The following is a 6,351-nucleotide window of genomic DNA, read 5'->3' as shown; positions in this document are numbered from 1 at the left end:
TATCTCCCTAAGCAGTAGTGGAGCAGACTAAAAACACAAATCTCATCCCCATAGAGTCGTAACAGAGCAGATTGAAGCTTAGATCTTATCTTTATGAAGTTACATTGGAGTAGATCGAAGCTACAAGGCATATGTCAGAAAATGTAGTAGATTGAATCTAAAGCTACAAGATGCAGTGGATTGGAAGAAGATTATCTGAACCAGAAGAACACCAATGAAGTCAAGACCCAGCAAGACCAGGCAAAATTGGCCTTGCATTATGTCTTTGCTCCATTCTCGTTACACGACAATGAGCAAAGAGGGGCAGCTGTACAAGCCCAATTATGCCTGGCCCAAACTAAATTACCCAAGCCCAATTTACATCAAACCCTAGCCCAAATAATAAGCCCATTTGCTTAAGATTTTTCAGCAACCCTTACCCCTACGCGTCTGACACCGGCTGCCACCGCCCAAGCATCTGCCACCATGATGCCCATACCGGCCATACCCTGCAAACACACAAACGACAAAAAGGCAGCCACAACAGAGGAATAGGGCATTTTTTGGAATCGATTATAAAAGGGGGGGATTTTTGTAAACACGGGGGGAAAATCGGAAACAAACATAAACAAAAGGGTAGCAAGAAATCAAAAAAGGTTGATTTTCACTTTCGTTCTAAGATCTGAGTTCATTTATTTTCTATTTTTTTTTATATACGAAAATAGACAAAAAGTAAAAGAAAGAAATAAGTAAAACTCACCTGAAACCACGGACGCGTCGCCGGAGAACCTTCTCCATCGTGGCGATCGGGTTCGAAGGAGAGGGCCACGGGTTTTCTCTTGGCTCCCAAAGGACGTCGAGGTGCTTGGCCTTCGAAGGGCTCCAAGCGGGGTTTAAATACCCACGGCCGCGCGTCGCCGGGCACCGAAGCCTGGAATCACGTCGCCGGAGCCTCTGCTCCGTGATTGAGACCGATTCAAAAGGGAAATAAAAAGGGGTCTATCCTCATAAACTCTTGGATGCCTTGAACAGAGGCGGAAAGCCCCTTTTCGCATACCCTTAACCACCGTCTGCGGTGGGAATACGGCGGCCACAAAAAGCCACGACGATGGCGGCGATGATGGGTGTTAAAGCCCTAGCCGAAATGAGAAAATGGAGGAGGGAGAGAGAGTTTAAAGGATTGTTTCAGTTTTTTTTTATTATTTGAAGGCTAAAATGATTTTTGTAACAAAAATTGGGCCTTATTACACTCACAAAACGACAGCGTTTTGGGTGGGTGGTCTAAGTGCTGAAACGGCACCGTTTCATTTGGCCCGAATGTGACCCGACCCGCGCCCACGGAGGATCCGCGCATTTTGTCCGGATGGTCTATTTGTGCATGGGATCCTTCTACTTTCTTGGCGCGTTCCAATGTGGTCCTCCTTTTTATTTCGAATTCGCCCCAAATTTGTGTTCCAAAATTCAATATAGTTCCTTTTTAATTATTCAACCATTTTGTTATTAATTAATCAAATTTATTTTTATTATTAATTCTATTATTGCTACTTATTATTATTGCCATTATTCTATTATTTCTTATATTTTATCATTATTGATGTTACTATTTATATCACTGTTTTACATAATAGTTATAATCATTATTATTCTTTATTTGTTATTGTTGTTATTCTATTATTGTCATTGTTGCTAATATTGGAGCTATTTTTGTCCTTATTGTTTTATTGATATCATTGTTTTCTATGTCATTATTATTGTGTTATCATTAGTATCACCACTATGTCATCAAATCAATCAATTTTATATTAAATTTGTCATATTATATGATTTTATCTTCTTGTTTCTTATCTACATTATTATTACTATTATTATTGGCATTATTTTGAATATATCACATATTCTAAATCATTACCAATTTTAAAAATTTTTGCATATATGTTATTTCTTCTGAATCATCATACGTAATATTCATTTTAAATTTTTATATGTATCTTTATACTCTAAATTATTATGTATATATACGTACTTATACATACTTAAATATATTTTTTCACATTTCATGATTCTTATATACTTACATATGTTTATGCATGTTTTACATCATATACATACTTATATATCTTTATATTCTTAAAAATGCTTTTTGTATATTTCACATATTTTATGATTCACATACATATACTTTATGTTATCACAATTTGTAAGTATATATAAACACATATTCACATTTTTATTTTTATAATACTTACCGATTTTTTTATATGTATATGTTTACCTATGTTTTCATATTCTATAATTTATACGCATTTCTTATTTTATGGCTTAAAATTATACATGCATATGTATTTTACATAATTGTATTCATTGTCATCATTGTTATTTGGTGTTTGTTTATTTATCCATGTACACTTGTGCTTTTTCTAAAACGTTGGTTCTATTCATTTATTTGTATGCTTTGTTTATGTAATCGCCTCGTCATTTCATTTTGCCTATTGTATTGTTGTTACTCACTTTACTTTGCTTACCTTGTCGTATTCGTTATTGTTTCGTCAAGCTTAGCACCAAACATCAAAAGGAAAATTTTTCTAAATAAGGCAATATTTCGCGTTTGGAAAATCGAGAAAACGTGCCCTAACGTGCTGGGTTTCGATTTCTCGTTCGACTAAACAGCCAAATATCCTCTTAAAGCTTCAAAATATGGTTTCATTAAACTATAAGGTGATCTTGGTTTCGATGGTTTAGGGTATCGTGTCCTAATGTGCTGGATGTGATATTCCTTCGGACAAGAGAATCTTATATTTCAATTCACGTTACCAGAGTTTTCTTTTAAGGATCGTATTTTTAAAATCCTTCAAATTTTCAATTTTCGACACTAAGACACTAATTAATCAACTAGGTACCAATTTTTGGGCGTATCGAGGGTGCTAATCCTTCCTCGTGCGTAACCGACTCCCGAACCCGTTTTTTTTTAATTTTCATAGACCAAAATCTTTGTTTTAATAAAAATTAAATCGTTTATTAAAAACAACCACTTTTCAAGGTGACCCGATTACACCTCATCAAAAGGATCGGTGGCGACTCCCGTTTTCATTCTTTTTTTAAATCCAAGTCGACCCCGTTTTCATTCAAAAAATGGTGTCAACACTTTCAATTGAAATATGCCATTTTCGACTGTCAACGGAAAATTTAAACATTAATTTTTTTAAATATATTTTTTAAAATCTAAATCCAAATTCAAATCCAAATAATCTAATTTTTAAACTAATCTAATTAATTTGATTCTCAATTTTAAAATTATTGATTTTGAAAATTAGTTTAGAATTGATAACCACCATTTTATTTTTTAAAATATAGTTTATTTAATTGATATTTGTCATACACACTACTTAATTTTTCCGTTAATTTTTTAATTTTATTCAACGTTCTTTTAAAATTGATTTAGATTTTTTTACAGATAAAACTAATAAAAAATATTTTGTCTCAAAACACTAAATCTCAATTTCATACTTCAATTGTTTTTAACAATTTTGTGGTTGAACAAGGTTTTCCAAGCTGGAATGGCGGTTGAATTGATTAGACCACGGTTACGGCAATCATAGAGAGAAAAGATAGTAGCAGAGGAAGAAGCAAATCTAGAGAGAATCACAGCATACCTAAGCTATAGTAGAGCTGAAGCAAATAACAAAAATTTCCTGATTTCCAAGCACAAGGCTTAGATAATCACAGCAAGCCTGATCCACTCAAATTTCAACTATTGTTCACCAGGAAACTACCAGAATTTTGCTACTATATCTGCTACAAGCCTACAACTAAACAAAAGAGTCGAGACCAGTACCTGTCTTCTTCGTATCTTGCTCCATCTTTGGCTAAAAAAGTTAGCCACTTGGATTTCCTTCCGTGGGTATACACTCTGTGAATCTGCTTGTTTTATCTATACTATCCATAATGAAAGCTCTAATGGTTGAAACCCCATCTTCTTTAACTTTATTTGATGAGCATCCTCTTCATAACTGTGCCACAATCGCCTTCCACCTCAGTCTGTTCAAACCCCATATTCTTTAACTTTATTTTTCTTCCACTTTTCCACATTACCTAACTTTATTTTTAACTCATTCACAAACAATTCACTTTGCGTCCACATCTCTGCTGTTTCCTTTATTTTATCTTTCATTTACCAGAATCATGGGCAATTGCTGCTCCGTACAATGTAGTTTCGAGAATTTCCTTCTTCGTGGCTGGGATTTCATTGTTGGCCATGCTAATTATGTCTGCAGGTTTCAACACACCCTTCCAACTATATCTGCTGCTCTTCAAGAACTGAGTGCACAAAGGAACGACCTGCTAAGGCAGGTTGATCTTGCAGAACAACGACTATCGAAGCCATTTGAGCAAGTTCAGCTATGGCTTTCAAAAGCAGAAACTGTGATAACAGAGGCGGAAAAGTTGATTGCAGATGGCCCTCAACAATTGAATAACTTGTGTCTCGGCGGCTGTGCTTCCAAGAGTTGCCTGTCTAGCTACAAGTTTGGTAAAAAAGTGGCCAAAATGCTTCAAGAAATAAGTGATCATAAGAGTAAAGGAGCTTTTGGGAAAGTAGCGGAGAATCAGCCCGCAGCTTCAGTGGTAGTAATGCCCGTAGAGCAGCCGGTTGCTCTAGAATCCACAATCCAAAAGGTATGGAGCTGCATCGAGGACGAAGATGTGGGAATCATTGGCCTCTATGGCTTAGGGGGTGTTGGCAAGACAACACTCTTGACCAAACTCAACAACAAGTTCAGCACCACACAGAATGATTTTAAAGTTATCTAGGCGTTGGTGTCTAAAGATTACGATGTTGGAAAGATTCAAGATAGGATTGGTGGAAATCTTGGGTTTTCAGATGACTCATGGAAGAATAAAAATGTTGAAGAGAAAGCTGTAGATATCTATGGGGTGTTGCTGAACAAGAAATTTGTTGTATTACTGGACGATTTATGGAAGAGGGTAGATTTGAAACAAGTTGGGATACCACAACCAAGCCAAACAAAGGGTTCCAAGCTTATTTTCACAACTCGATCTTTGGGGGTATGTGGCGAAATGGAAGCTCAGAAAAAAATCAAAGTGGAGTGCCTGTAACCGGAGAAGGCTTGGGAATTGTTCCAAGACAAGGTTGGAGATGCAGCTCTCAATAGCCATCCAGATATTCCGAACCTAGCTAAACAAGTAGCTGAAAGGTGTGGTGGGCTGCCTCTTGCACTAATTACAATCGGTCATGCCATGGCTTGCAAGACAACACTTGAGGATTGGAAATATGCAATTGAGATGTTGAAGAGATTTGCATTGCCAAAATTGGAAAATGAGGTATTTCCGCTTTTAAAATTCAGTTATGATAATTTGCCTGATGCCACAATGAAATGTTGTCTCCTATATTGTTATCTACATCCTGAAGATTATTGTATTCCTAAAAAGAGAGATTATTGTATTCCTAAAAAGAGATTAGTGGAGTATTGGTTTTGTGAAGGGCTATTGAATAAATTTGACAGAATTAGTGAAGCTCAAATGCAAGGTGGCGACATTATCAGCTCTTTTCTGAATGCTTGTTTATTGGAAAGGGATGGAGAAGATTGTGTGAAGGTGCTTGATGTGATTTGTGACATGGGTTTATGGATTACACGCGAGTTCGAAGCAACAGAATATAATTTTTTTGTAAAAGCAGGGGCTCAATTATTTGAAGAACCAGATGCTAAAGAATGGGAAAGTGCAAAACGAATGTCGGTGATGAAAAATAAGATTAAAGTTCTCAAAGAAACACCCAAATGCCCTAACCTTCGAATCTTGTTTCTTAGTGAAAATGAGTTTCAAGTGATCAGCGATGGTTTCTTCCAATTTATACCTCATCTAACTGTTTTGGATTTGTCAAGAAATAAAGAATTAAGAGCGTTGCCCGAGGGAATTTCACAAATTGGTTTCTCTAGAATGTTTTGATCTATCATTTACTGGTATAGAAGAGTTGCCAATAGAGTTGAAATCCTGGACAAAGCTAAAAATGTTGGACTTGAGTTGTATGGACAATCTCAGAAAAATCCCACAACATTTGATATGTAGTTTTTCCAAGTTGCAAATATTCAGAATGTGGTTCAGAATGTATCTGATAGATTATCCTAATGAAGACAATGTTTTGAAAGGGGGTAATGAAAAGCTTATATAGAGGAGTTGAAAGGTTTGCAACATTTGAATATATTAAGGATATCGATACACAACATGGTTTGTCTAGAAAGATTCCTAAGCTTTAACTTGTTCCGATGTTGCACCGAAGCACTAGAACTTAGTGATTTTAGAGAATCCAATGTGTTCAATGTTTTATGCTTAGAAAATTTGGAACGTCTAAAGAAACTA

The 6,351-nt window shown here is 35.8% G+C and overlaps 1 pseudogene; it reads left to right on the top strand.

Annotated features, from left to right (window-relative positions):
* The first annotated feature begins 3,533 nt into the window (after positions 1–3,533).
* LOC107923503 (probable disease resistance protein At5g63020) lies at positions 3,534–5,940 on the top strand (annotated as a pseudogene).
* The last annotated feature ends 411 nt before the right edge of the window (positions 5,941–6,351 follow it).

This window comes from Gossypium hirsutum, chromosome D06 (genome assembly GCF_007990345.1).
Source record: "Gossypium hirsutum isolate 1008001.06 chromosome D06, Gossypium_hirsutum_v2.1, whole genome shotgun sequence".
In the NCBI taxonomy this organism is placed as follows: Eukaryota; Viridiplantae; Streptophyta; class Magnoliopsida; order Malvales; family Malvaceae; genus Gossypium; species Gossypium hirsutum.
Note: the sequence above shows the minus strand (reverse complement) of the source record. Positions and strands in the feature narration are given on the sequence as shown.